Genomic DNA, 14,259 nt, shown 5'->3' with positions numbered 1-14,259 from the left:
CTGCCCATTTTACCGCGAGACACTCCTCCTCGATGGTGCTATAATTTTTCTCGCGGGGAAGGAGCTTCCTGCTGATATACAGGACTGGGTGCTCGCTTCCCCAAACCTCCTGTGACAACACAGCCCTGAGACCTGTCTATGACGCATCCGTCTGCAGGGTGAACCTCTTACCAAAATCCGGGCTGCATAGCACTGGCTTACTACACAGCTTCCGGCGAGAAAGGCCCTCTGGCACGACTCCGTCCACTGAACCGTACTTGCGGCAGCCTTCCGGGTGAGGTCTGTCAAGGGAGCAGCGAGTGTAGTGATGCGCGGGATGAATTTTCTATAATAGCCCGCTAGTCCCAAGAAAGAGCGCACCTGGGTTTTGGTTGAAGGAACCGGCCAGTCAGCCAAGGCTTTCACCTTAGCAACTAGAGGTCTGATCTGGCCGCCCCCTACCCGATAACCCAAATACTCCGACTCACTCTTCCCAATGGCACACTTCTTTGGGTTAGCAGTGAGCCCCGCCTCCCGCAAGGATTGCAGCACCGCCGCCACCTTACACAGATGACTCGGCCAATCCTCACTGTTGATAACCACGTCATCTACGTAAGCAGCGGCGTACTGCTGATGGGGCCGCAAGATGCGATCCATCATCCGCTGGAAAGTGGCGGGTGCTTCGTGCAACCCAAAGGGCATGGTCCTAAATTGGTACAACCCGAAGGGAGTCGAAAACGCCGTCCTCTCTCTAGATTCCGGAGTCAGGGGTATCTGCCAGTACCCCCTCGTTAAATCCAGTGTCGTCATAAAATGAGCCGTGCCTAGACGCTCCAGCAACTCATCTACCCGGGGCATCGGATAAGCGTCAAATTTCGATTTCTCATTGATTCGTCTGAAATCAATGCAAAATCGAGTTGACCCGTCTGGCTTATCGACTAAAACAATCAGACTGTTCCAGTCACTTTGGGACTCTTCTATTACTCCCAGTCTCAGCATTTCGTCAATTTCCGCTTTTATTACCTGTCTTTTACGCTCAGGTATACGGTACGGCCTCTGGCGAACTAGCGTCCCCGGCTCAATATCAATGTGGTGATGGGCTGCTCGAGTCTGTCCCGGGACGGAAGAGAACACGTCAGGAAACTCCGCCACCAGACCGCGAGCCTGACATTTCTGCGTTGGTGTCAGATTCTCAGCAATCTGTACCGATCCTTTTCTTGCCAACACAGAAAGATCAGGTCCCAGATCCGTGACGTCATCTGCATGCGCCACTAGCGACACCTCTGGTTGTAACCAAGGCTTTAAGAGATTGATATGGTAAATGTGTTTCTCTGTCCGTCGCTCCGGCTGGCAGATCTCATAGTCCACCTTCCCAACCTGGCGTGTAACCTCAAAGGGTCCTTGCCACTTAGCCAAGAGTTTTGACTCAGAACTGGGTAATAAGAGAAGTACCTTATCCCCCGGCTGAAATGTGCGCAACCGGGCTCCTCGGTTATACTGTGTCTCCTGTCTGTGCTGTGCCTGCTGCAAATTGTCATGCGCCCATTTCCCCACAGACTCAAGACGTTTGCGCAGGTCCAACACATACCGGACGGTATTGGTCGAATTGTCCTGCTGCTCCTCCCACATCTCTCTGACCAGATCGAGCACGCCCCGGGGTTTCCGCCCATATGACAGCTCGAATGGTGAAAACCCCGTGGAAGCCTGGGGATCCTCTCTGATCGCAAAGAGATGGGGCGGGGAATCAGCTGGTCCCAGTAACTCACATCACTACGAATAAACCTGCGCAACATGTTCTTAAGGGTCTTATTAAAGCGTTCCACCAAACCGTCTGTGTGAGGATGAAACACCGAGGTCCTAATGGTCTTAATTCCCAAAAGCTTACATGTTCCGCGGATTAGCCGGGACATAAAATTGGTGCCTTGATCGGTTAGTATCTCCTTGGGAATCCCCACCCGGGAGAAAACCTTTACCAGCTCGTTGGCAACAGACTTAGCGGACATAGATCGGAGGGGAATTGCCTCTGGATAACGCGTAGCATAATCCAGAATGACAAGTAGGTGGGTGTATCCTGCCGCGCTCCTCTCTAATGGCCCAACTATGTCCATCCCAATACGCTCAAACAGACAACAAACAACAGCTCGTGGAACGGCTCTAGGGCTGGCCTTTTGACATTTCCCAAAGAGCTCACAAAACCGTTTGACATCGCCATCCAGCCCCAACCAGAAGAACCGTGACACAAGCCTGGCTTTAGTTTTATCCCTTCCCAAATGACCAGACAGGGGAATAGCGTGAGCCAGCTGCAACTAATCCTCCTTAAAGGGCTGAGGAATGAGCAACTGATGACGCACTTCACCGGTCTGGGGTAATTTATCAACACGGTACAGCAGGTCTCGATCAATTTCAAAGTGGGTGTACGTGGCGGCGCGTCTGGGCTCGACCACCCGACCATTAACCACCGCTGTTTGGTCAAAGAGCCTGCCCAGCACGTCGTCACACCCTTGCTCGAGTCGGAAGTCACGGGAGCGAGCTAAGAAATCAGCTCCCATGGCTTCCAACTCGGGGTCAGGTCGATCCCGAGCAGAGGCAGCCGAGCCAGACCCCTGCGCTGGCTCCACGACCTCCCCCCCGGACTCTTCACCAACCGCCCCCACCTGAAACTTCTCCGACTCCCTCCATTGCCAGCCCTCGTTCTTAGCGATCCGGCGCTCCCGTTTAGTCTTACAGGTTTAAATTTATGGCAAAACCATTCTGGATCGCGAAAGGGAAAAATCTCTCCAATCATTTCCTCTTTTTTAGCCAATAAAGAAGACGGGGCTGTCAGGGCAGCCAACCAATCTTTAAACTGCTCACAGTCCCGTCCCAGAACTACTGGTACTGGCAATTGAGGACATAATCCTACCTGCACCTGCGTCACCTGCTGGCCAATAGTCATACATACATTGATCTTGGGATAGGAGCGGACATCCCCATGAATACATTTAATATGCACCCATCCCAACATGCGTTTATGCCCCGGCGAGATTAGGATCTCCTGTACTAGAGACTGACCACACCCTAAGTCCAGGAGAGCCTGGGTTTTTGTGCCATTCACTGTCACAGGAATAACAAAACCCTTGTGCTGAAGCGACTGAGGTAATTGAACGTGCCTACCTGGTCGGCTGAGGTCACACTCCATCACGGGACAGTCCCGGGCGAGGTGGCCCACCTCCCTGCACGTCCAACACCTCGGTGGGCTGGTTTCTCTACCCGAAGTTTTGGCAAAAGGGGGAAACACTGGAGCCATAAAAGGGGCTCGCCAATAAGGCGTCCGCGCGAGACCCCAGTCTGACACTGCAGCAGCCCGTGGGTATCCCCACCCTGCCCCAGTTCCCGGGCCGGAAGCTCCCGCCGACACCCCTCGACCAAATCCTGGACTACCCCTTCCCCCCAGTCCCTTCGCCCTTTCCGGGGCCAGTTGAGGGGACGATCCAGTAGCTGCACTCCTCCTGGGCAGTTTCACAAGCATTGGCTCTGCTGCCTGGTACTGCTCGGCAAGTTCGACCGCCCGGTCCAGCGTGTCTGGCGCCTGCCGCTGGACCCACAGCCGAGGTCCCGAGGCTAGACACTCCAGGAAGGGCTCCACCATGATCATCTCCACCACCCTGGCTTTGGTGTTCAGATCTGGATTCAACCAACTCATGGCGTAATCCTTCAGACGGTGGGCGATGGCTCGTGGGTGCTCCCCTGCCGCAAACTGCTCCTCCTGGAATTTCTTCCGGTAGCCCCCTGGTGTGGCCCCCACACGATTTAGGATGGCTGCCTTCAGCCGGGGGTAATCCAGCATGTGCTCCAGGGACAGCGTCCTCGCAGCTGCTTGAGCCTCCCCAGTGAGTTGGGGCAACACATAGCTAGCCCACTGGACTTGGGGCCACCCGGCCGAGATCACCATAGCCTCGAACACCTCCAAGTAGGCGTCCGGTCAATCCTCGGCCGTCATTTTGGTGGGTCTCTGGATGGAGTGGTCGGGAGCTGCGGGTCTAGCCGCCCCCTGCACTGCCGCGGTGAGCATCTGGCACAGGAGGTCCATCATTGTGGCAAACTGGGTAGCATCCATGCTAGTCTGCTCCTTCTGAATATGCACTGCTTGGGGCAGTGCCAGTGAATCCCACTCTTAACACCATGTGTGGAAGGGGTGTGGGTAATTCACTGACTAGGAGACAGACAAGTGTAATTGAAAACACCACCCAGGGTGCCAAGTTTTATTTGAGACCAGTTCTTGCTTTTTCCGGCAGAGGGCACTGTTGACCGTGGGCTGCCTATCAACAATGATAGACAGCACCACAGAAATACCACAGCCGGGGTCTGCCCAAGGGTTCCCCGCTCTCTCTGTCTCGCTGTGAAACTCTTTCTTTGTTTCGGCTGATTCCCGGTCCTGGGTCAGAGCTTCTGCACTCTCAGCGCGTCTAAGTGGGCAGACCTGAGGAAACAGCATAGCATTTTTTTTATAGGGCTAGCAATCTGCCAAGACTCGCCTCTCAGCCATTCAGAGGGGGAAAGTCCACACACCTACCTTACCACCTCACCGTGTCACTGCCATGACTCACAGGTGGTTGTTGGAAGACTGCCGCCCTCTTCCTGCAGTACTGTGAACAAGCCAGCAGAGTCAGCACAGATCTCTCCCTGCTACAGCATGAAACTGATATTATCCTATTGTCCTATCCTTCTCAGTCACCAGATCTAAACCCAATAAAGCATTTATGGGATATTCTGGAACGACACCTGAGGCAGCATTTTCCGCCTCCATCAACCAGGCATGTGTTGATTGACTTTCTTGTGGAAGAATGGTGCCACATCCCGCCTGCAGAATTCCAGAGGCTGGTAGACTCTATGCCATGGCGCATACAGGCCGTACTAGCCGCACGTGGTGGCCCAACGCCCTGATAAGTGACTTTACATTGGTGTTTCCTTTTTTTGTTAGCTGTATAATATATATATATATATATATATATATATATATATATATATATATTATATATATATATATATAATGACACACACACACACAGTCTGAAGCCCAAGTCAGTTAAAAGTTTGAAATGTGTATAACACGGTGTTAGAACACTTGCCTAAGTATAAAAGTATCTTTGTTAGATGTTCTGAGTTAACTAGCATGTTACCTAATTAACCTTTTGTCACCAATTATTGTTAACAGGTGAGGGTCCATGATTATTATAAATATAGGTAGCATAGGCACAAGTTTGTCATTCCTGAATGTAAGGGTGCAGAAAATGGCAAAATACGCTCAGTTAAGCAAAGAAAAAAGACAGTCTGTAATTACATTAAGAAATGAAGGTCAATCTTTAAGACAAATCGCACGAACTTTGCAAGTGTCTGTAACTGCAGTGGCCAAGACCATCAAACTGGCACTCATGAGGAAAGAACAAGGTCAGGCAGGCCAAGAGTGACCTCAGAATCAGAGAACAAGTTCATTCGAGTCACAAGTCTACGAAACTGGTGATTAACTGCCCCTGAAATACAAGCTCAGCTAAATGCTACTAGAAGTACAGATGTTTCAACATCAACTGTTCAGAGGAGATTGCATGAAGCTGGCCTAACTGGAAGAATTGTTGCAAAGAAACCATTGTTAAGAGTGCAGTATAAGAGGAAGAGACTTGCCTGGGCAAAACAAAACACAGAAACTGGACGTTTGAGGAGTGGAAGTCAGTCTTATGGACAGACGAGTCAAAATTTGAAATATTTGGGTCCAACCGCCGAGTATTTGTAAGACGCAGAGAGGGTGAGCGCATGAGTTCTGCATGTGTGGTTCCCACTGTCAAGCATGGAGGAGGCAATGTCATAGTCCAGGGTTGCTTTGCTGGTGACAGAGTTGGTGATCTTTACGAAGTCCATGTCAAGCTCAATCAGCATGGCTACCATAGCATACTTCAGAGGCATGCCATTCCATCAGGATTATGGCTAGTTGGGCAGTCCTTCATTCTTCTGCAAGATAATGACCTGAAACACACCTCAAAGTTGTGCAAGAACTATCTGGCAAAGGAGGAAAGTGAAGGACAACTCAATCTAATGACCTGGCCTGCCCAGTCTACAAACCTCATTTCAAACTTGTGTGGGATGAACTGGCCAGAAGAGTCAAAGCAAACTACCCACAAGTGCCCTACATCTCTGGGAATTGCTGCAGAAGAGCTGGGCAGATATGTCGGGCGATTTCCTGATGAAACTTGTTAACCGAATGCCTCGTGGTTGTAAGGCGGTTATTATGGCAAAGGGTGGCTATTTTGAGGAATCCAAGATTTAAAGACAATTTTCAATTTTGTTGAACATTGCTTTGATACTCCTTATGTTTTGTTTTGTATATTGCAACATGTGTTTTCATTTTCAAGTATTTACGAAACGTATACGATGTAAAACATTGTCAATTATGAAAAAAAATAGTTTACTCAAACTTTTGACTGGTACTGTGTGTGTGTGTGTGTATATATGTGTATGTGTGTATATATATATATATATATATATATATATATATATATATATATATATATATATATTCAATTATTGCAAACAACTGAATCAATCACAGTTGATAAAACAACAAGAAATAAGAATACAAGTATTATTTTAGTGAGAAGGAAAACATCATTTATGACCTCACAAGATATCAAACTCAGGCTCCCTAGTAACTGTTCTTGTATTCGCTATGCAAGCAATTAGGTCAAGTATCTGTCTGGAGTCACACAAACACACACACCCCCACTCACTCACTCATGCACCTATCAGACTGACATACAAGTACAGTTGTAAAATATACCTGTTCCATGGCTGTAAAAAAAAAAAAAAAAAATTAGAACTGCATTTGTTAACCTTATAGTGCTGAGTTTAGAAAAGGCATGAACTTACAGGTAAAAAAAAAAAAAAAAAAAGAAAGAAAGAAATTGGTATAGAAATTAAAAGGCAAAAAAAGCATGGGAAGCCAAAAAAAGATTAAACTCTGTTTTAATAAATACTGCATTTCATGTTTTTCATAACATTAATGCCATAGGTTAGTATCCCAGATTTAGCAGAGTGTCTATTGTTCCTATTCACTGGACTCTGGTTGCAAAACTACTCCATGATGATTGTTGGGTTATTCTGATTATTTGGCGACGTTACCAATGCGCATGGGCGGTAGAAAGCGTGAAAGGTGTTCTCAAAGTGGTGACACACTTGGAGCAATAATCAGACTTCAATTTACTTTTAATCTTGGCTTACATTCAAGCAGTGCCTGACTATAAAAACAGTCTCCATTTACCCTTGATAAACAGAACAGCTCCAGTAGTTTTGGAGTTCTGTCCCTTTGCATTATGTCATCAAATCTATCCCCTGTCAAGCGTGTGATCTCTTTATGAGTGCAGAAACAACTCACTTGTTTTCAGAGTTTGGCCATTCTAAACTGGGAAGAAAAAGTGAGGGTAAAATAATATTTACAATATATTGCAAAGCAAATATTGAAGATAAACCATCAAACCTAATTCATAAAAACACCATAAAACAAAAAAAAAACTTCTTTAGATGGCTTTTCCAGGACAAACCCCATGAATATAACTGCCAATGAAAGTCTGTTTATTTTTGTGTAGGGTGTGTGCATCTTCCACCCCCCCCCCCAAAATCATGTTTATTGTATGATCTCTAAAATAATCTGCTGTAGGCTTCAATGGTATTTTGGAATGCAATTCAAAACTTGCACTTGGACTTCAAAGGACAATAGTCAAATGAAAGAACTGTGTAGGAGACAATTTTAAATCTTCTTTTTGAGTCTTAGTTACCTAAAACCAACAAATTCCTTTCCCTTTCATTCCACAGAGGTTACATATAGCAGGTCAGGGTTAAAGCACACTCAAACAAGCCAAGCAAGAAGGAACCCTGGGCTACTAGAAGAGTTCTGTGGATAGACCAACTGGGCATAGGAGGCTATGTGGTCCGGTGATCAAAGAAAAGGGCTTGTAACCAAGCAGTCCCTGGTTCAAATTCCAGCTCACTCACTGTGTGACCCTGAGCAAGTCACTTAACCTCCTTGTGCTCCGTTTTTTGGGTTGTTGCAAGTGAGTCTGCAGCTGATGCATAGTTCACACACTCTAGTCTCTGCAAGTCGCCTTGGATAAAGGCATCTGCTAAATAAACAAATAATAACAACAACAACTGCAGCCCCCAGTGCTGTCATCTTTTCAAAGCACTACATTCATTATCTGAAAGAGAACATAACCCTCTCTACAAATGATGTACCAAGAATAAGCGTTTTTTTTTTTTTTTTTTTTTCTGCTGTAATAATGTTTACTTCTTTGACACATAGAAATGTTTAGCTAGCCAGAAGGCTTTTTGTCTGGACTGTAAAATATTCATGCCACAATATTCTTAAAAGTCACAGCTTTCTTATGTAACAACAACCATGTGAAAATTACATGGTCACTGAAACAAGGAAGAAAAAAAATAGAAAAACATGGTGTTTATTTTCTGTTGGAAATTAACTACAGAGCTCAGAGAGTTAATCTGCATAGTCGTGACTACTTGTATCTGTCAAACCCTCTCCAAGGATATATAATTAAAACTGCAGGAAGAATGAACAGAGGAAGCTGTGGAGATTGGATGTACAGTATGTAGGTGTGGAGGGCATTCGTTTTTATCCAATCGCTGAACAAAGAGTGCAATATTCCTGCAATCTTGCTCATTCACTGCAACGTGACTTGCACCACAATAGGGAGTGCAGCACCTAGACAGGAACAGGGATGCATTACTGAGAACCAGGAAACACACTTAAAACCGGAATAAGCAAACTACTATTCAAATAGGGCTTAACGTCCCACTGATAATAGGAAATACAAACTGTATAGTGATAGAGTGATTTGACAGGCATGCTACACAGACACAGACCCATCACATTCATTAAATACAGGTCACAATTTCTGCCGTGGAAAGATAAAGTAAATATATGCAGGGAATACTGCCTCCTTAAAACCTTTTTTATTGTTTACATTACAAAATATAAAAAGACCTGCTGCACCCTCATATAATTTAGGCCTGAGTGGCAAAGTGAAATGGAAAGCAATTGGATGTGTGTTTTTTTTTTTAATTTAAATTATTTATAATAATATAAATAACAACCTGTAACAACTACAGTACCAAAACCATTCTCGGCACACAGAGGGTCCTCGTAATCCTTTAAGTGTAAGGTTAAAAGTGTGTCAACCCACATCCTGAGGTGGACAGCTGAGACCCGGGTCAGCCCGTGTATGACCCAGGTACATGGTTTCACACTACATGAGATTGTGATCCGGGTAGCCACTGTGAAAGGGGCTTATGACTCCCTATTGTTTGTGCTTATATATTTACTATCCTTACTAACTATTTTATCAACTTCTAAAAGCTTTGTTTCATGACATAGTATGAAAAATTACCTCCAGAAAATAAATATTTCCTGACAATGTAAATAGTAAAATGTATCCCTTTATCACTATTCAGTACTTTAAAGCAATTTGGCTGTAGTTGTCATGAGACACTCAGAACCAAAGTTCAGATGTTTTTGAACATTTTACCACAGGATACTTGGTTTACAGCTACACACACTCACACAAACACATTCACCCATTCTCCCTCTTCATCTTCAGCCACAGCTTGAAAACACATTTGTTACAGTATGTATATTCTCCTCCATAAACTGATTCTCAACATGCCTTGAGATTCACCAACATCAGCTAATAGAATTGTTCTTGCTCACTTCAAAAACACTACCCATAGCACTGATAGCGCAGCTACATATATTCATGTGGGGAACAAAAAAGACCATTTGGCACTTATTAATCAGACTTGTTTGCAAATCCTACACTTTATATAAAAGACAACTTAAGAAAATATGTTAATATACAAGTATTTAGTGAACATTAGCCACTAATTAATATGACAAAAACCAAAATGCACAAGTTCTGGTAGTTTAACAAACCTTATATATAAGTAGTTAACATTTGCTAAATGCTTGTGCTTAATCTGTTACCTTGAATTATGGTATAATAAGCATATGATGCCATTACTTTTGTCTGTGACTGTACAGGAGAATGTTTTCACACACAATTTACTTAATGACAGTAGTAGTACAAAAAAATCTTCATAATATAGATTAATTTTCACAGGGAGTTTAGGTTTATTTTTGTGTTGTATTAGGACTGATTAGGAATTTTCTTATGTTGTCTTAGAGGTAGTCAAAAAAAAAAAAAGTACAGGATGTACAGAAATAAAAATGAAACTTTCAATCTGGTTGTTTTATTGGTAGAAAATTCAGCGGTTATATTCAAAACCTGCCAATTTAGTTTTGTTGACAGAACATTATATTGTATAATTCAAAATGTCTTGGCAAAATAGCAATACAATTGTAAAAACGTCCTAAATATTTCTAACTGTAAATACAAAACTAAGGCTTGTAATATCCTTTTCTAAAAACTAAATATGGCTACGACACATAAAACAGCAAAACTATGAGTATTCATTGCAATACTGCATGCAACTTGACATTGATTCTTATTTTGCACATATACAAAAAGAAAACAATTATATATGTTACATTTAACTTTCCAATTCAACATGTAGAAATTAAGGTTTGTGACTAACAGTTTGCTTCCTTCCCAACCCCAAAGCCTGCTTAAATGAAGAAATATAAAGATCAATCCCCAAAGCCCCTTCGTCGTAACCATAGTTTCAAAGGCAGCATAGCAACAAGCAGGATGAACGGTTTGTCAGCCCAACCATATACTGTAGCAAGTGTCATTTGCTTTTGTTAATGAGCTTTATGTAAAGTGGATATTCTACAATTTGAGTACCCTAGTGTGAAATCTATATTTACAGTATGTATATTATGCGTGTGTGTGAATTTACCAAGGTACTATAAAAGCAGACATCACAGTGCTTTAAAAATAAACACATCACAATCTGTTACCATCTCAGACAAGCATATTTTAAACTCTCAGCATTTACAGAATTGAAAATCACAAAGGTCTATCACAACAAGCCCACTGTAATCTTCATATTTCTTGATTCTTGTTGTTGTTATTAGATTTTGAATAGCCTTTCTGTTTTTAAAAGATATAGAATAAAATTCAGCCAATTTCGTAAAAATCGTTAATATAATCTGTAGAAAACTATCAAATCTAACAGAATAAGGAGTTCAAATTTGTGATCCATAAAATCAACATAAAACAGAGAAACAGGTTCTAATTGCAAACTTAATCTACTTACAATTTTGTGGAAAATAAAAACGTAAAATTCAAAAATCAGTACCATCATATAAGGGGGAAGATTAAAATATATATATACTGTGGTAGCAACAGGACTTTGGGGTACTATCTTGGTACCAATTAGTACCTTTTTCTTGTCACTACCACCACCACACCAATCAGAGGAAACATTCCCCATTTCAATCTTAATTTAGAACATTGAAATTTTGACCATTGAACTAAAGACCCAAATAAGAAAATACAGTCCTTGTATTTTTAATTAAGCTCAAAAAGGCTCAAACTGCTAGCTAACCACACATCTTCTAACATGCCCTACAGTGGAAAATATTAATAATTACAATGTGTATTTCTATTACCTTAATTAAAATGTTTTTAGCAAAACCATTTTTGAATTATTTTTTCAAATGTTTTACTTACTTTACTAACTTAGCAACAGGGAGCAATTTTACCATGCTCCCCTCATAACTCTTAAAGGCTATAAATTAAATGCCTGGTGCTATTAAATAATGTAATACCAGTACAAGCTAAAGTGAAAGGACAAAACAGTACAAAGGGGTCTTTACAATTTATCTAAATGACAGCAGATCTTAATACATTCATGAACATATAAATAGCTAAACCAGCAGGGTTTGTTTGATGGGGGAACACATGATTTCTGTACATGTGAGGTAATAAGTCATTTTAATTTTAACAGTCAGTGATGCAAGAATAGCACCCTTAGTATAACATCTTGTTTGCAGTTTTGCCACTCTTCCGTGATGCTGGCTTTGCAAAAGCCACTGACATATTCATTCAGTTTTTATAAGCAATTAACTATCTATGAATCTTACCCTGTTCTCTCAACTTGTAGTGGTTCAGTACTTTGAGAATGATATGGTGATATGATAAATGTATACTGAAAAGAAAATAACACAGCAGAACACACATACTTTACCTGTTAGTTAAACATAAAGGCCTGATTTACATCACTAATTAAGAGTATCCAAGCAGTGCTCTGCTACTGTGTTTAAAAAAAACAAAAAAAAGTATGCCTTCTGTAACTTATAAAAAATAAAAACACTCAACGCAAGCTATAGTATGATCCACTGTGCTTTATATATATATATATATATATATATATATATATATATATATATATATATAAAATAAAAATCCAATGTGTTTAGAATAATTATGACCCAACATTAAAATTAACAGTACAATACACTATATAAAACAAAAAAGATGTACACTGGTGGCAAGAAGGAAAACAATACAAGTGAAAACCTTAGAAGTAAATTCATGTGCAAACACACCCCATTATTCATTCCTTCGTGTAGTGTATTGGATAGACTTTCAAAAAGGTGTTTGATATAGTATGTATTATATGTACATTCAGAGAATAATTCAGAAAAAAAAAAACTTCACTATCAATATACATAGATTTGTACAAATACTAGAAAATGGTAAATGCAGTTCAGAAATTTGTAACTGTATTTCATGTTCACCTTGTTTTGTTTGTTTTTTTAAACCAATAAATGATCAAATACAAATTGTATTGCCTTTTTTTTTTTTTTTTTTAAGTATAGGTTGTTATCTTACCTTTTTTGAGTTTTCATTTGCTATTTTTTTCTGCCATTTTAGGAAACCAATGCAATATGACATCTTCACAGACTATGGCATACACAGTAAAAATCTAATCCTTTAAGAAAATCCACTTCAGCTTTTCCTTTCAAAGCCACTTGGTTAGCAAATGATGGCGCTCTCACTTATTCAGTTATCTAGCTCTGAATGGCAATGACCAGGACGCAAGAAACCACTGTAGCCCTGCCTATCCGAGACAATCAGTTACTTTGTCTGCACACTCAACAGGTAAAGACTATAAACAAATATCCCAGTACCTCCTTTTAAAAAGTGCACTTTAAGTTCACGGTCACATCTGTACAGGAAAAGACTTCCATAAGCCTGTTAATTGTATCCCAATCCCCCGCATTATATTACATTTAGTCCACTACATCTGAGCGTTAAACCATCAAGAGAAACAATTTTCTAAGGCCCTGGGTCAAAAATAGCACCCATGTGTCTTTTTACTGCACACCTGAACAAGCAGCAAACACTGGCCTGTTTGCACAGTTGCAATTAAAAATATGTACCCTGCACACAACTATATCATGCCTATCATCCAACACCAGAAATGGTTTTAATGGAGTTCATGTGTGGAATTTTTTTTTTTTTTTTATCAGTTTACATGGTTGGCCTAATACATTTCCGAGGATATTAAGTAGGCACTAAGTGCATTACCAAGAAAAGAACAGGCTTTTAAACACTAGTACTGATAGCATAGCATTTCAAGTATTGCAAGTGTGTGTTTGTGTGTGTGACATGAAACAACATAAAAACAATTGTGTGAAAACAAATTCTTAAATTTATGAGAGGGAGAGAATTTCAATTAATTGTAGATTTGGCATAATGAATCTCCATTGAGACTCTCCAAATATACTGCTGGACCTCTGGTGCAACCTTATGCAAAAAACAAACCAAAAAAAAAAAAACAGGGCTCTGTTCTAGTATCTAAAGTTGTTGCAAGAGGTTCCCTCGAACCACAGACATCATGTTTCTCGTGAGTTAGTATTTAAGAATGGAAGAACCGTTTGCACTTAACACCACTGTAATTGCCATTACATATGTGCAAAAAGTTATGGTATGGCTGGACAATTTAACTGCACAATTGCAGAACTCGCACCACTGAACAGCACACAAAAATAATGGAGAAAGATTACCAAAAATCATGCCAAGGTAATTGCAATTCAATTCCGTTATTTTCCTTATGGTTTATAAAACAGCACCACCAGGTGGAAACACACCTACATTGCACACTATATATTTTAAGAAAATGTTTATTACTTAATTGCATGTCATTGATTTATTTAACAGTCAAATAGTTATTTCTGGGAAATGTGATGTTTAAAAACCTGGACTGCATATTTATGAAAACCATTATGGATGCTGAACAGTAGCTAAATGCTAGGACAAATCAATAGTGCTT

The 14,259-nt window shown here is 41.5% G+C and overlaps 1 protein-coding gene across 2 annotated transcripts in view; it reads right to left on the bottom strand.

Moving 5' to 3' along the window:
* Positions 1-14,259, bottom strand: part of LOC121315808 (SHC-transforming protein 3-like) — a 54,885-nt gene that overhangs the window by 38,700 nt on the left and 1,926 nt on the right. The window lies entirely within an intron of this gene.

Source organism: Polyodon spathula, chromosome 1, assembly GCF_017654505.1.
Source record: "Polyodon spathula isolate WHYD16114869_AA chromosome 1, ASM1765450v1, whole genome shotgun sequence".
Lineage (NCBI taxonomy): Eukaryota > Metazoa > Chordata > Actinopteri > Acipenseriformes > Polyodontidae > Polyodon > Polyodon spathula.
This window is presented reverse-complemented; position numbering and strand designations above follow the sequence as displayed.